General features: G+C 37.0%; 1 protein-coding gene across 8 annotated transcripts in view; it reads left to right on the forward strand.

Moving 5' to 3' along the window:
* The window catches only part of CNTN5 (contactin 5), a 642,522-nt gene that overhangs the window by 175,512 nt on the left and 449,065 nt on the right, over window positions 1-17,945 (forward strand). Inside the window, exon 1 of one of the 8 annotated variants that reach the window (XM_062607748.1) lies at window positions 15,758-15,940. The exons of the other annotated variants lie outside the window; for them this stretch is intronic. The gene's annotated coding sequence lies outside the window, so the exon portion shown is untranslated. Of the gene's footprint in view, window positions 1-15,757; window positions 15,941-17,945 lie in introns of those variants that run through there. 8 annotated transcript variants of the gene reach the window in all.

The raw sequence follows: 17,945 nt of genomic DNA on the forward strand, positions 1-17,945 counted from the left end.
TCAGAAGTGACTTTGTACTTGAGTTTTTTGTTTTCCATGGACTTAAACCTCAAAATTTATGTTTCAGATAACTGTCAGCTTATATATACACTGAGCTTGCTCTAATGAAGTGTATTTCCCTTTATAGACTAAAAATGGTCATATGACCAGTTTCCTCAGTGGAGCTCAGGATATATATCTGTCAGGATATAATGCTGTCACCATCTTTAAACATATATTAATTTCTAAAACCTCCCATAAAAATAACCAAGTCTATTTGTTTTGGTTAACTGGAAAATATTTTTTTTTAAGACTTTCCCTTTTTTTCTGAAGTGTTTTGAAACTGAGTTAAAAAACTATGAAGCGGATATTACAAACCACCCTTCAACTCAGTTGCTATCAGAACAGAGGAATTCATTATGTACCTTGATTGGCTATGATTGAAGGGTCAGGATTTGAGAGATCTAATTTGTTTTTCTTTCCTTTTGACTTTCAAACACAGCTGAAGAAATAAATGCATAAAAAGTAGCAAATTAAATACAATGTTAAGAGTACCTGTCTAAATATAAAAATGTTTTATTAAGAATGTGTAGCCATATAAAATTTAATCTCAGTCTTAGTAGTCTGCTATTAATTAAAAAAAAAAAAACCAACACAAAACCAAACCATTACTTAAAATAATCTCAGGACATTCTGAAAGAAAAAAAGATAGGTAACAGACATATGATGCATATTTAAAACATTAAAGAATTTTATGATACTATATGTATTTTTAACATCTCTGCCCACAGAGAATCTAAGGAAAGGAAGTATTAGGAATTCAGAGAATTACATACGGCAACTGACAGAGTGAAAGATGATTCATGTATGTAACAAGGCTGAAGAAGCATGCTTTAGGATTAGAACTAGCTTGGTCAAAACAAAATGCATGCTTTGAATCTAGTAGATTTGCAGTTATATTCACAGTACACATGCAGTGCTGAATATGGATGATATCCAAATTCCAGTTAGTTCTATTTATACAAGTACAGTAAGTAGAAAAAAAGAGCAATTCTTCACACATTACAAAGGTCACAGTAATCATAATATAGCCTGATGGGGTTAATGTTGAACAAATCACGTTTTCATCCATTTGTGTTATATTCCATCCAAAGAATATCCTGATACTACTTCATCTCCAGGATAATGAAAAGATCTTAATTCAGTCAGGGTTAATAGAAGAAAGTAGTAAAAAGTTTAGATTGCTTTTAAAGGAATACCAAAATCAATTGCCCTTTTAAAATGTATTTGAAATTGTTAACTACTACCATTTAACTTAGTATGTGTGTATTAAGTTGTTGTTATTTGCTAAAATCTGTAACTAAAATGTTTCCTTAAGACAAGAAGAAGGTCATCCCTTTCTGAACACAGCATCATTCGCTGACTCAGCCCACAGCTATTGTTAGCTACCTAGTAACCTGTGTGGTACTGTTTTATGTACTGTTTGTTGCAATAATGAAAATTCGTATAATACTATATTTTTTGTTTGTGAGAATAAATAATATGTTTATTTAAATAATAGTGATTTTAGAAAAATGCTCATTAACAGAAAAAGTCATGGCATGTACAGATGAAATGTTTTCTCAAGAAAAGCTTCATTTTTTTCAATGATTAATAGTTAGTTGGGGTTTGTAGAAAGACCTGTACAGAAAGACCTTTAGTATAGCTTTTTCCTTCCTTTTATTATTAATAATTTTCAGTTGAGAAATAGCTATAGATCTTTTTTTTTTTAGTTTTGTACCTGTATGAGCACACACCTTAACAAACTTCTGTCTCTGCTCACTTTCTAACTATTACATATTGCCTACATAAATTCAAATTATGTTAATTTTTCACAAGAAAATGCTTCTTCATTTACATAGGAGAAAGAAAAAGGTATGTGCTAATCCTGTGCAAAAAAATGAAGGATCATTGTCTTTCTTTAAAAAAGTTAAAGACAAGAATGGATATAAGGAACAGTAGTTTGCTGAGGTGGCTTCTGACAATTTTGTCTAGGGGCAGATGCATTCCAGTTTTACATGCTGAAATTAACATGCTGCAAATATTTGTATTGCTTACATAAATGTAGTAATTGTTGCAGCTCTATGAGCCCTTTCATACAATTGTCTTTTCATTTTACAGTGCTTTCTTCAGTGTTCTCATGCCAAACTTAACTAGAAAATTAGCCAGGTCCAATAATCAATTAAATGTTAGTTCCCCCACCTCACACTCAAGCATATTCAAAACAAAATAGAACTTATTTCTCCATTCTTCATTCTTTCCAAAGTCAAAAGAAAAATTTGGAAAATTTTGTACTCATGTATCTGGAGTAACAGGATGACATTTTCAAAAGCCAGTGAGTCTGTTATTCAAAAAAAATGAACTGGTTAAAGAGGCAATTCTTTTCAAGAGGGATGCAACTGGAATTTTAAGCTGATGACCTGCTGCTGCTTCACAATTTTTCCAATGAATCTATGTAGGTTTCATTCCTGTCTGCTAATGTGACTCAACATGTTGTACATAAAAGTGTTATAAATATTGATGATAATTGTTAAACATGATATAGTGTTCTATGTTAGCAGCTCTCTCTCTACTCAGGAGATAATTCTCCAGGAAATGTCTGTCATGAGAGGTCCCCTGTTGAGGAGAGGAGAGGAGAGGAGAGGAGAGGAGAGGAGAAGGGTAAAATGGGAGGGGAAATGAAAAACAAAGGGAAGAGGAAGAGAGGGAAAAGGGAACAACACATCAGTATTTTAATCCAAAGCTCTAGTGCAGTTTTGATTTAAATACAAAATACTCTGCCCATCCTTCTTCTCTGTGTCTGTCTCTGTGCTTTGCAATGCAGTTTTGGTATATACCAAACAGATTTCTTTTTAATGACATAGAATGGGAATTCCACTCCAGGAGTGCAGCAAAGACTCTCTAGCTCATAACTGGAACACAAGGACCAGCAGTCAGTCTTTTGAAGAGCTTCAAAGCACATGTGTGGTAGAGATGTTCAGGACAGACTAGCTTACTCCGTGGTAAACACCATGTGCCATATGTGGCTATTCATATTCATGTACGGACCTCAACTAACACTTTCTTATACTGATCTTATTGTACTGGGCTGCACTAGTTCCTATTGTAAATTACTCCCTACTTTGCCTTTGTTAACCGTACAGAAGCCTAAAAAAACATTGGGTTAACTGATTGTAGTGGGTTTGGGTTGGGATAGAGTTTTATTTCTTCATACTAGCTGGTATAGTGCCAAACTTTCGATTTTTGATGAACAGTGTTGATGACACAGGGATGGTTTAATTATTGCTGGTGCACGGCTTACACAGAGTCAAGGCCTTTTCTACTTCTCAGGCTACCCTGCCAGTGAGTCCGTTAAAGAACTACTCAGGAAATATTGAAAAATACACTTGTCTAAATTGCACTAAGGTTTCTAATACACTATAAAAGACCTTCTCCCTCCACCTGTTGGCAATAATTTGTCTAATGCAGCCCAGGATACCATTGGCTTTCTCTGTGATAAGGACTGGCTGCTGGCCCATAATAATCCTGGTGTGCACCAGGACCTCCAGGTCCTTTTCGCCAAGCTGCTTTACAGCTATGCAGTCCCCAGCATTTGTTGGTGCCTGGGGTTGTTCCCCTCCAGGTACAGGATTTGGCACATTCTCTTCTTGAACTTCATGAGGTTCATGGGGTCAGACCATTTCTTCAGTCTGTCAAAGTCCCTCAGGATGGCAGCATGACCTCTTGGTATTGTGTCATCTGCAAACTTGCCGGGAGTACACTCTGTCCCATCATACAAATCATTAATGAAGGTGTTAAAATGGACTGGACCCACTACTGACTCCTGGGGTACACTGCCAGTTTTTCACCTCCATCCAACTAGATACTACAATACTGATCAACATCCTCCAGGCTTGGCTATTCAGCCAGTTTTCAGTCCACCTGAATGTCTGCTCATTCAGCCCAAACATCAAGAGCTTGTCTGTGAGGATCTTCTGGGAGACAGTGTCAAAGGTGTTACTGAAGTCCAGGTAGAAAATACCCACTGCTCTCCCCACCTCTATCAAGCCAGTCATTTCATTACAGAGTTTTAGTGGTTTGGTCTAACACGACCTCCCTTTGGTGAAGTTATACTGACTATTCCTGATGATTTTCTAGTCCTTCATGTAGCTGGAAATGGCTTCCAGCATTAGTTGTTCCATTATCTTCCAGAGATCTAAGTGAGACTGACTGGCCTTTAGCTCCCTGAGTGGTTTCTATGTTGCTAGCAGATTAATATTATAAACAATGTTATGACTTGTGTCACAAGATGAGCTAGTGAGGCCTTTTTACTTGATCCTATTTCTCCATGGACTAGTAACATCATGACTTTTTCAGTAACACACCAAACCAGTCCAAATAGTCAAGAGTGTTCCAGAACTAATAAGAAGACTATTATTGATTTGAAAACCACTGAGAGGGTTTTAAAAAATGAAAAAATAAAAAAATAAATAATAATAATAAAAATGCTGGCATGTACTTAGCTGAGCCATACACTGCCATATGAATCTGGGAAGAATTATTGATTAGGCATAGCAGTAGTCCATCCCCTCCATTTTACCTTAACCTTTTATCAGAGGTAAATTTCTAAGGTTGATGGAGAAGCAAGAGAAGGGCAAATGAAGAAAGGGAAGGAAAGCAAAAAGGAAGATATTAAGAACACCAGCAATACGGAGAAATAAAAGTCTAATGGGCTTTCTGGGACAGACAGTTGCACTAGTTGCAGCCTAACTGAGATTTGAAGCACCAGGCAATATGGGAAGGAGAGCAAGAGGACAGCAGTGGGCATCTAATGGTCTCAGGGTGATGGAGGGGGCTTCAGTCATTAGTCCAATCAGCTGGGTTCCCAATAAGAAAGCAATAAAAGGGATATATATGTGCAGACATTCATGTGTGTTGCGGTAACATTTTTAATCCAAATGAATGTCTTCAGAATACATCCTTTAATAGTTATAAACCTGGGATCTGATCCAAACAGATCCAGTTTCTCTGGTGTGGACCAGCACACATTGTCTAACACAATTTCAACATGTCTTTAACTGAACTGATATTTTTAGAAATGAATTTTACTATGTTTAGGACAATCAAAGTACATATCTCTCCCCTGAACATCCTTTTCATAAACAAAGAAATGTACTCTGCTGATCTTCCTTAAATTGATTGGCCCTGTATCCCTGATTTTTATCTTATTCACCCCACCTATACTTAACTTGCACAGAACTGTAGCAGCTATGTGTCAGATCCTGGTGTAACTTACTTTTACAGTAGCTTGAGCAGAAAATGCTCTGAATGACATAGCAAAGCCACAGTAGCCACTATTGGCAGCTGAGCCCTCTTCACTCTGCAGTTATCATGATGCTACACCTCAGTACTTTCCGCTGGCTTGGAAAACAGTTAAGTTACCTTTTGTCCTTACTGTTTTTTTTAGTTACAGGCACTGTGTATCATCTGATCTTTACACCTGCACTACTTTTCTCTTGTAGTGACTGATTAAGTAATGCTATTTTCCTTGTAGCTTTAATGGACCATTCTTCTCTAATTGGAGTAACTGCTATCTGGGAACCGGCATGTTTCCAAAGTAAAGTACATAGACAGGCAGGAGACTTAATTTCTTTTACTGTGTAAACAGTGACTCACTGCTTGAGTTTGTATAAATTATTTAGGAGGTCCAAATTTACAAGGATCTGCACAAAGTTTGGGTGTCTTCGTTTTGTTACCTACCACAGAGTTTTGTTCTGAGAGGCACTCAACACAGAACAGCAGTGTGAGAGTGAAGGCAGTGAGCCACAAGTGCTTGACATATTCACAAATCAGGATAGCATTAAAGTGATTCAAAGTCAACATCTTAAAAACCCAGATGATTTCAAGTATCTTTAAAAAAAATATTACCTTAAAAAATACTGCTCCTTGATTTCCCTATCTGCAAATAGAAAAGAATAGACTTCACAAGGTCTGTTGATTGGAAATGTTTATGTAACTTTTTAGGATTACTTGTGTTATAGAATGAGGCATTTACTCAGCCATGTTATTATTATTAAGTTACATGTACTGGAAAAGCATTACAAACAACACCAGATGGAAATAACCCAGCTAATGATTAGTCTCAGTTTGCTAGGCTGTGGCTATTTGCCAGGACTTACGATAAACAAGATTCAGTCAGTCTTCTTCACTGCACACTGATGCACGTTATTGGGTACCTTGTGGGGGAAAAAAAAAAAAAAAAAAAATTGAAAAATTAGTCATAATCCTTTCTTTCCTCCTAGAAAGTGACATAAATCTGTGAAATATCATCTGTGGTTATAAAGGTGAAAGAAAGCATCCTGTTAACGAGACTTGAAAATAAGTACTTTGACACAATTAAAAAAGAAACCAAGCAAACAGATATAACAGAAGTTTTTCTCAGAGGAGTTTTATCATGAGAAGATTACTTGCACTGGCAACCAGCAATGACAGTGTGCTGTTTCCAAAGGTATTATTTTATTGACAGTGATGCAGCAGCAGTGCCAGAAGAAGCATCATCTCTGATAGAAAGGTTCAGCAATACACCCCTGTTTGCAAACATGAAGATCAAGTTGGAGTGGAATTTGATAACACCCTTAGACAATGAACTTGCTCACAGTTTCCTTGCCCCATCAATGTGCACGTGTTTTATTGCACTGGAGCAAGCCTAGCTGCATGACAGGGCACTTAGGGGAGATTACACTACGCAAGACCACATGCATGAAAGAAGCGTAAGACTAAATTTTAGTAACTAAGTGTCATGGCCTAAAGGGTTTGCCAGCCTGTGTGTGTATACAGATGGTTACCATGGGTTTGTGGAATACTGTAATGCACAAAAAGATGGAGGCTTTTCATACAAATGATTAATAAAGTGTGTGTCTATGTATCTATCTCCAGGTATTAAAAATCACTATCAGCAATAAATAGTATAGTATCGATAAATAATATGGCAGTAGTCAATAACAGCAGCAACCAATCAAATAGCAACAATCAATCTAATAACAAACAATAACTATTACAGGTTAATACAAATTTATCATTAGCGAGGCAACTTCTCACTAATATAACAGCAGATGCTTATGATAGACTACTTGCATGATTATGTGATACCGGTCTCAAGTGAATTACACAGATTTTTGAAAGGACCAAACCATCCCAAAGCGAAGGATAAACCAGCCATCGAAAGGGACTCAGTCATCCCAGAGGTGGAAGCACAAACTGAACAAATCCCAAAAGAGGGCCCAGAGCAGGACCAATACGGTAACAGACAAAGTTTCACTTTAAAAATGATTCACATCAGGAGGCTGGAGTCAGCAGGCCAGCCCCAGTGAGAGTCCAAGGTCTCATAGAAAGTTTGTATGGAGTTCAACTTGTTTAAGAAAGTAAAAGTACATACAACATAGGAAGTTCTCCGGGAGAGTGGTTCCGCTTTGAATGAAAACTAAGCCCTTTTCATAGAATCATAGAATCATAGAAAGGTTTCGGTTGGAAAGGACCTTAAGATCATCTCGTTCCCATCCCCCTGCTATGGTCAGGGACACCTCACACTAAATAGTGTCACCCAAGGCCCTGTCCAGCCTGACCTTGAACACCACCAGGGATGGAGCATTCACAACCTCCCTGGACAACCCATTCCAGTGCCTCACCACCCTGACAGGAAAGAATTTCTTCCATATATCCAATCTAAACTTCCCCTGTTTAAGTTTGAACCCGTTACCCCTTGTCCTATCACTACAGTTCCTAATGAAGAGTCCCTCCCCAGCATCCTTGTAGGCCCCCTTCAGATACTTGGAAGGGTGCTATGAGGTCTCCACGCAGCCCTCTCTTCTTCAGGCTGAGCAGCCCCAACTTTCCCAGCCTATCTTTATATAGGAGGTGCTCCAGTCCCCTGATCATCCTCGTGGCCCTCCTCTGGACTTGTTCCAACAGTTCCATGTCCTTTTTATGTTGAGGACACCAGAACTGCACACAATACTCCAGGTGAGGTCTCACGAGAGCAGAGTAGAGGGGCAGGATCCCCCCCTTCGACCTGCTGGTCACACTCCTTTTGATGCACCCCAGGACACGGTTGGCTTTCTGGGCAGCGAGCGCACACTGCTGGCTCACGTTCATTTTCTCATCAACCAACACCCCCAAGTCCTTCTTTGCAGGGCTGCTCTGAATCTCTTCTCTGCCCAACCTGTAGCTGTGCCTGGGATTGCTCCGACCCATGTGTAGGACCTTGCACTTGTCATGGTTAAACTTCATGAGGTTGGCATCAGCCCACCTCACAAGTGTGTCAGGGTCCCTCTGGATGGCATTCCTTCCCTCCAACATATCAATGGAATTTTCATATTGTAAAGTCATAAAAGGGCATAGGACACCATCATTTTGAGCAATCAATGGATGCTGTTAATGTCTGCTCTTCACCTGAAACAGCCTGTAGGTGCTGATGTTTCTTTCAGCCCAGTTCTATTTTCCCAGACAGTAAGTTGCATTACATTTTCTTGTGTTTTGCAGTTAATGATGGTATCCCAGGATCTCATCAGTTTCTAGGTTCCCCACCTGTACTTCAGAGAGGTTTTTCAAGGATGTTTCTCGTCCCAAGGCCTAGTTCTAATGCTCACAGTTCCCAGACTGATGTGGTTTCTTGTGTTAGTGATTTTCCCCTCTCTAACCAGGCTACCATTCTGGCTGCTGACATCAGAAAGTTATTGCATTAGTTACAATATGGAGTACAATCCCAAACTAAATCACACAGCACTATGTTATTAACCTTCTACAAGCTTCTCTGATGATGCTAGAGAAACAGAAATCAGAATATTACACCTGTGCACTCGGTAATATTACATCTGCCCACTGGGCAAATGGCCTTCTTTTAGAGCTGAGTTTGTGTCCTCAAAGCTTCATGTATAAGGCTAGGAACTGTTTTCTGATGTAGAATTTTGTTCTTTCAAATTCTGCATATAAGCCATTGGATTCTTCCATTACAGAACTCTACCATTTGCTGGAAATGCTTATTATAGCCTTCATCTTTCTTGGCATTGGCTGCTTTTAACCTTTCACTTGACAGTTCATCTCTCCATGCTTTCCCTTCTGAAAACGGACATTTACCTCTATTGTAAAAAAATTGTGATATACTGCACACAAGACCAGTGCTAGGTGTTACAGATACTACAGTCACCGTAATTTTATTATATGCAGAGGAGAAGAAGGACTGCTCTGTGTTCATTCCTACTGTATCTGAAGCTTGCAGAAGAAAGGTGTGTGTCAGCAGACGATACAAAAGTACTTGTAAATATCAAGGCATCATTTAAATTAAAAAATGGACTTACTGCTATATATGTATATAAAGACTTTGCTAACATTTTCTCTTTCTGTCTACCAGTCTAAAACTTTATTAAGAAATTATGGAGTTTTTTAATTATTGAACTCCACATAGCATGCATATGTTTGGAAGAAATTCTTAGATTCATAGACTTGTAAACATTTTTCTAGCAGTCAAGTCTATTAACTACAGTGAACAGGCTGAAAATCACTCTGAGGATCATAACCTGCCACTCACTATATGGTATATATCATTCCCTTGTGCCTGCTTGCTTTGTGCTTGTAAATAACAGTTTCTTCACCACTGCAGGACTTGGCTTTTAGTTTCTAAGTGGAAACATTTTCTTCTTCATTTAAGGTCAGAATTAGACTCAGCTTCTCTTGAGCTGACCAAAACTATTGCTCTTCATACAAGTACAGAAATGCTTTCACACTTAGAATAAATCAGTAGATATCCTTGGTTCTGTTTCATTAAGTCACGTATTATAAGATTGAATCCTATATGAATAAATTCAAAGCAGGAATTAAAGGATAATGTGAAATGGGAGAAATGACTAACTCATGGAGTAGTCATGTTTAAACAGTTTTGGGGGTTTTCTTTGGGTTTTGTTTTGTTTTTTTTTTAAAGGCTTGGGTAGAAGTATGACAACCTGCGTCACGACCAGTACACTTGATAAGGAGCCTGAGAAGCAATTTTTTTGCCTTCAAGTTTTCCTTGTATACCTACCTTCTGTGTCTTTTCTCATATTCCCTTTTTAATCTTCACCTGTGAAGACTGTACAATATCAGAAATAGACTGAAGCAGGAAAGCAGCAGAAAAAGATGCTAAATGGAAAACATTGCACTAAGAATTTAAAAGCAGTCTTGCAATGCACCATACACAGTGGAAATACTTGTGGTTTTTATAGCAAGCATATTCTTCAGTGCAACCTACAGTACAAGGCCTCCCAGGAGATATTTAGGAACAAAATTGTCTGTGATTTTAATGGCAGCTATATTTGCTGAGGATGGTGTTGTCTGCCTTGCAGTCACCAGGTAGCCAGTTGCACAGCAGGAACCTCTAGCCTGTAGTACAGGCATAGATAGTGAGACCCACTTCATCTGTCTAAAAGATGACTGGAGTTTCCTCCACTGCAATGTAGGGGGCATTACATTTCTTAGAGAAGCTGATGTTGCTCAGACACATTTTCAAGTTAGATAGAAACCGTGGGCCCATTGCCATAACAGGGAAAAGGCTAAATGAAGTGGGAGGAAGCTCTGATTTAGCCCCTGCAAGAAAAGTGGAATTCTGAATAGGCAGATGAGCAAAAGGTAGCTATTTTTCTGAACCGTTCTGCATCAGAAGTAATAGATTTGTTTAATAAATGCAGAAGGGGAAGTCAATTGCCAGGATATTTTAAGGATAGGATTGAAGGGTATTGAGCTTCTACACTGACTGAAGCTTTAAAAGGGCTTAACTGTCCTGTGAGAGGTCAAAAGTGGGAGAAAGATCTATACATCTTTCAGACTATTTTTTCTAGCTAAGTATATCAGGTCTCAATCAATCATCTTCCCAAACCTATTCCCTCTCTATCTCCCCCCAACCACCACCACCCCCCACACCCCTTGCCCTTCCACCATTTAATAACTTTATTAGTGCTTCCCCTTTCTAACATACAAAAATTCACTGATTCTTTAACGGTCATTAATCAGAATGTAACCTGTCTTGTCGGAGGTTCACTGAAAGTCGCATAGCCCTATAGTGAGCTATTCTTCACAGCCTTCCTGTACAGCCTTTCTGTGGATACTGATTTTACACCCCTCTTCTACTCTAATTTCCTGTTCAGTCTACAATAGAACATCTATTAATTACAGAAAGTTGGGAAGTATAAGACTCTGCAGCAGGAGTACTCTGAGCCTTGCAAATAACCACAGAAAGGTTTTAGACCTTTGGGTGTAATGGGCTGTAAATGTAAAAGCTGTGATTTATTGTTTCTTTCAGCTACTGAAACCTAATGGCTAGGCCACCTTCTGTGGAATTCATGAATCTGCAGATGTTTCTATCTAATAAGAAGTTTGAATAAAGTATGGTATTTTTCCTTTTAATGCATCATACTTCTGTGTTATTGTGCAACCTTTTTTTCACAATTATTTTTTGACATTCAGATCAAAACTAAAAATAATACAGATTTATTTTAGTTCAAAAACAAAGGATTTTTTTTAATTAAATCTGTGACCATTATTAGGAAAAAAAACAAAAAACAACAAACAACAAACAACAAACCCAGATGAGTTATTCTTTTTCCTTCATGTTAAATCACTCTAAAAATAACAAATATCAATATATAGGCATATGGATATGTACGAATACACAGTAAGAGCTTATACAGTGCACACACATACTCGAAGAGTTCATGGATAAATACCTCTGTTTCTATTAAGAGAAACTCAAGGAAACAAAAAATTTAGGTGCAAATCATACCTAAGGTAAGTTATTTGGCATTGTTTCAACAGTGAATTTCTATCTGTTTCTAATTTCCACTAAATAGAAAAAAAGAAAAGGCATTGCAGCAAACAGCATTTATATATATATATGTATATATGAAACACCACAGGATGACATGATTCCTAAGGGCAATGTCTTCCTTTCACAGGTGGCCGTAAACCCAGCAGGCAAATGACTGATCAGCTTAATAACATCTAGGAATTAGTTCCAAAAGGTGCTGTGGGGAAGTGGAATATTTTTATGCTCAAGATATTTTTATGGCCAGTAAAGAAACACACCTTGTATGCAAATTTGATAATTTGCTAGTATCATTTAAATCCTCTCTACTTGAAGATTTCTCATTAGTTTGGTTCATATTATTACAGAAAAAAAGAAATAGAAAATAGAGGGAATAATACTGTTGCATAAGAAGTTGACACTTCCATACACCAAGTCCTGATATTTACCACTTTTATGGTGTTAAGTTTGATTTTCCAGCATCTTCTGGTTCAGCATGGGGAGAGGGTATAGCTAGATTTCAGCATCCTGAATCCTTTGGTGAGACTCATGGATGATTTATTACTCCTCATCTAAGTCTTACACAGGGACATTTTCATATATTTATCAACATGCTCACAGCCTGCTGTTTGTTAACTGGTTTTCAAGTGTGTACATTATCTGGATGTACTATTCATGGTGCACTTTACATATGTTAGATACATGTTCTTTGTTCTCTTTGTTGCCTGAAAAGCTGATTTTGCCAGGTCTGTACCTTCTTAGCTGGCCAGTGGGGTGATTATAGCCCTTGGGTCTCCATCATCAGTTGTGTCCTTTCTCTTATGGTTCTGTGCCTGCCCCTTTCTACACTACATCCTGCTTTCAAGGTCACTTTTGTCATACCATGGATATATTCTTCTATGCTATGCCATTTTGTTACAGTCATAAATATTATATACAGAATACACAGAATAACTACTTGTTACTATTACTTACATGACAATTGTACCATACAAGGATGAGCACAAACAAAATGAAATGGATCTTGTTACCTAGTCATTTTGAAAATTGCTGCTGCAGCTCCACTGGCTACAGCAAAGTTTAACCAGGTAAAACAAGTTCAGACAAAGAAAACCTGTCAAGTCTTGAGGTCTTGCAGAGTTAGTAGAAAGACCATACTCCTTTAATAGTTGAGGCAGTATCTTATTCACTGGTCTATAGAATCCATTCCATTCAGAGCAGAATCTAGTGCCTTTTTTACCTTACAGATAAGTTGAGATGCTTAATGGCTGAGGTCTGTAACACCCAGGTGCTGAATGGAGAAGCTCACATTTTGTCAAGTGCAATAAATAGTGTTTGTGTGGGAGTGTTTATGTCAAAGGTGGCAGCTGAAGCTTTTCCTCTCAAAGACGGGTAATGGTTCATGCCTTGCAGAATGTGTCTCTAAATGGTTGCTAACAGAAAAGTGCTTAAAAGATAAGAGGGAGGGATGACATTCCTTACTAAAGGTGGCAAAGGTGTGCCATGAAATACAATTTTGAAGGCTTATTAGAACATGAATTTTTACAACTTGGTCACTTGGACAACAAAAAGACTGGAAGAAGCATCTTTTTTGTGTGTGTGCTTTTAGGCTTACTCACATAGACACTTACTTACATAGATTATTTTCATTAATGACTAAAACCCATACAAATACTGTAAGGGAATGATAAGTCAGATCTAATTGTCTCTCTTCCCATACAATGGCTTCATCACTGTTGTTTTGGGTGTTTTTTTTTTTTTTGTAGTCTTTCTCTTCATAATCTTTATAAAATTTCACTGTTTTCTACAACTTAAGCCAACCCTGACAGAAGGGTGAGCGGAGTATCTTCCTCTGCTTCACAAATCTAAATGGTTGCTGGACTGCAGATGCAGCTTTGAATCATTCAAGCAGTAAGGGATTTAGCTGTAATACTACTTAGGCAAATTCTGATTCACTAGGCTGGTCTACAGAAAGTTAATGAGAAAAGCATCAGTATTTCTCCCTTGCACTGAGATATACATACACATATATATATATATGTATTTAATATGCAATGTAAGTCAAAACTAGTCTCCCATCTCTAATTCAGTGCCTTTCCAAAGGCAAGGTTTAGATAAATTCTTTATTTCAAACTTCAAGGCCAGTACAGTGAGGAAAGATTGTTCAGAATTCTCAAGTGCATCAGCTATGAAATTGGTAGTTAGTTCTACCACAGTGCCTTTGGTAGCAGAACTTTAGACACCTAATCTGTTTCCTGGCAGTTATATACACAGGTCTGACTAGGACAGCTAATTGGCTTTTATTTAATTGTTTAGCTTTTACTAAGCCTAAAATTATTTAATAGATGTACTCCCAGCTGCTGACTGATTCCCAGGAAAATAGCTTAACTACAGAGTAATTTGTAACAGAAGGACATTCTTGTGACTCATTAAGTCAGAATGAAGTATTGTGAAAGTCAAGGGAAGCAGCATCTGAGAACATAGGTTAGATACAAGAAAAAGTGGAGAAAAAAAAAGGATAAGTTTTAAGATGATATAACTGTGTTTGCTGTTTGGCTAATAAAGACTTCTTCAGGCAAAAGACTGGATTTCAGACTTCACGTGAAAGTTAATTAAACCAAAAGCTCACACAACATCACAACAACAGTGCTTTTTTGTTTGGAGGATTTTTTTGTTTGTTTGTTTGGTTTTTTTTTTAATTAAGGATGTTAGTAACTGTTCAAGTTTACTAAAAGTGTTGTGATCTTTCTGTTGCCAATTTAAGTTGATAATTGGATAGTTCAAACAATCATTATTTTAAAGAATTTGTACCTTTAAGGGTAATAAGCTAAATGGTGATGCATGACTCTACCATAATTTCAAATGAGTAATTTGAACACAAATTCTATGATTCTAAAGTAATCAAGAAAGTTGTGATTACATGTCTTAGTTTAACACCAGCTTGCAACTAAGCAGCCACTTACTCACTCTGCCCCCTAACCCCTCCCAAGGAAGAGAATTGGATATGAAGTAAAACCAGTGGATTGAGAGAAGAATAGGTTAATAATTAAAATAATGCTGCATCATCATCATGTGGGGGGAAGTGGAATAAAACCCGAGAAATATAAGTCATGCACAATACAATTGCTCAGCACCTGCTGACTGATGCCCATCACATCCCTTAGCAGCAATTGGTGGCGGCTTTCAGCTAATTTCCCCCAGTTTATATACTGAACATGATGTCCTATGGAATACCCTCTGGCTAGCTCAGAACAGCTGTCCTGGCTGTGCTCCCTCCCACATTCTCGTGTTCCTTTTTGTTGTTAGAGCATGGAAAATTCTAAAGTCCATGACTTAGAATAAATACTACTGAGCACTACTAAAACACCAAAGTTACCAATATTGTTTTCATAGTAAAGCCAAAACATAGTATTGCGCTGGCTGCTAGGAAGAAAATTAATTTTATCCCAGCCAAAACCAAGACAAAATATCACCCAGAAAAGGTCACCTTAAAAAAATAATAATATGGAAAAACATCTTTAGAAAAATGCTTATAAGGTTGTTTAAATTCAAACAACAGAGATTATATTATATCATTCCATTATAGATGAGTTACATAAATAAAAAATGCTAATCATGTAAACTTGTAACTTTTCCATTCTTCTCAGTACTATCTTTTCTTTATAGGGTAGCAGATAAAAAAGGACTCTTTACTTCTACTTTTGTTGTTGTTGTTGTTGTATGAAATAGCATTTTTTCCTCTACCAGCATAAAGCAAAGCACTTTTGAATTTTATATCCATTCTGAAACAAGACAGGTATCTAAGATTTAATTCATACAGCCAGTAAACTCTGCATGTCATGAAACATACAAGGAATTGAATATGAGAGTCAAATGAAGAGATCTCCACATACAAGAAGTTTTGAGTGATCTCAAACTTCAAATGTAGGACTACACGTGCATGTAACTTCTTTTCTTTTTTTTTTTTCCCCCACAGATTACTGAAAAAGAGTCTTTATATATTTTGATTTGGTTCAGCTCCTGAGTATCATCGGCTTTCATTCATACAAGACCTAGCCTGTGGAGATCATTTCTGATTTGAAGGACAACTTCTTTACAGCAAATAACAGAGTTAAGGTAGTGGATATTTAAACTGAACTGCTTTTGGAACATGTTTATGACCTTATTGCTTGCATGTATTAGTTTAAAAAATTAAAATCAAACACAGAAGGTCTTACCAGCTGTTTAGCCTGAATAAGTTTATAAATGAAACATAGATTGAAAAATAAAATCTAGTTTTCTGGATAATACTGCTAAGTTTTTTAACATTGTTTTGTAGAAAGATCTGTCTTGAAAGTGCTTACCACTTCCTGTAAATATTTTAAAATTGTCACTACAATATGCTCTTAACCTGGATGCACTGAAAAGCTTTTTAAAGATGTTTTTTTTTCATGTTTAATAGCGTCTTCTTAGCCCTGAAAACTCTGTAGACAAGACTATATAGAAAAGTCTTATTGTATTTCAAACCTCCTAGGTATTTCAGTGTGGTTTGGTCTAGTTCTAGTATATGGAGGGTTTGTTACAGGAATCTGAAATCACAAGTAAGTTCTTGTGAAGGCAAAACTAACGATAAAGGATAGTGCCCCTTTTAAGCAGTCAAGAGTTTGTTCCCAACTAATATTAAGTGTTTTTTTTAACTAAATACATGTTTTATTAGAATATTCAAATAAATACAAATCTGTATTAATGAAGCAGATGAATGTGAGTAATGGTGTGCCCATTTAGAGCCTATTGTGATACAAACCAGTGTGATATAGCAGCTGCAGGTAAGAGTCATTTGAATCTGACATTCATTATCCAGATGAACGGTGGATATTCACTTTAAATTTATCATGAATACAGCACAGATGAAAATAAGATGGATAAATGTCTGCAGTTATCTGTTAACTGGTGTGCTTCATTATTTAATAGCTAAATGACTTATGATCATGTAGTTCAGAACACCTCTAATTAATTTTTGAGTTGAGTCTTTATTCTCAACCTCAAACTATGGTTTATTAATAGGTCAACTTAAAGAGCTTGCTAAAGTGTAACATGTGGCTGTGCAAACATATTTGGAAGCATATAGTTCATTGTTGGATGTCAGATGTTTTACCTGCCTACCCGGCTAATTGAGAATCATATCAGAAAACAAGCAAGCCATTGTAATGAATGAGACAGACTGTGACCTCCGAACACACATAAGTGAATTAGAACTGATGAACTTGATATGAGTAGATTCACAGTGTCATTTTAAATATAACACAGTTTAACTCATTTTCCTGCTCTTGACAATGTATTGCAACCACTAAAAGCATAGGGAAGACTGGCAGGTGGATTTTAACGTGTTTTCTCTGTACAAACCTCATTAGAGTAGCAGGAGTATTGGAAGAATTTCTTTATATTAAAAAAAAAAAAAATTGGACTCTGAATGCATGCTATGCAGGTATTCTGGCACCAAAGAAATGGCTTCAATGTCTTTGAGGATCAAGACTTAGTAGGAGGAGAGAAGAGGAAAATTTTTTTCCCAAGCTATAAATGAAAAATCTCCCCTTTTTCTTTGCAAAGAGCAGAAAAGATAAATTTAACTAAAAATTTTGTTTGAGAATTTAACTTCTTACGTATTTCTGTTTCTCAAATTAATATCTATTTATAGGCTGAATAATTATGTATACAGTATGTCAGAATTTTCTTAGTCTTTAGGCTGGAGGCTTTTGACAGTCCAATTTTGACAAATACGCCAGGAACATTTACGAACTAACTTCTGGCCTGCCCACCTTTGCACATGATGTTAACTTCATCCTTTCTTGCAATAGAGCAGAACTGAGTCTTGTGTCTGTTTCTTAAATCCATGTGGTTCATTACTAATAAATGTTAGTGTTCACTTGTAGAAATTCCCATGTAAAAAAATAACATAAATTTACGGTGAACCACACATCATGGTGTGTTTTGTTCAACATTTATAATGAAGGAAGATGGTCTGGCACAATTTTATGCCTCTGCTTATTTTACTGGTGATGAATATGCCCTGAAAACAATTATCTTTGATACTACATGTCCTCAATATCTCAGTAAGTCCACAGTGTGAAATAAAAAAGGTTTA

This window comes from Pezoporus occidentalis, unplaced genomic scaffold, assembly GCF_034315485.1.
Source record: "Pezoporus occidentalis ecotype Australia unplaced genomic scaffold, CSIRO_AGI_Poc_V1 ctg125, whole genome shotgun sequence".
Lineage (NCBI taxonomy): Eukaryota > Metazoa > Chordata > Aves > Psittaciformes > Psittacidae > Pezoporus > Pezoporus occidentalis.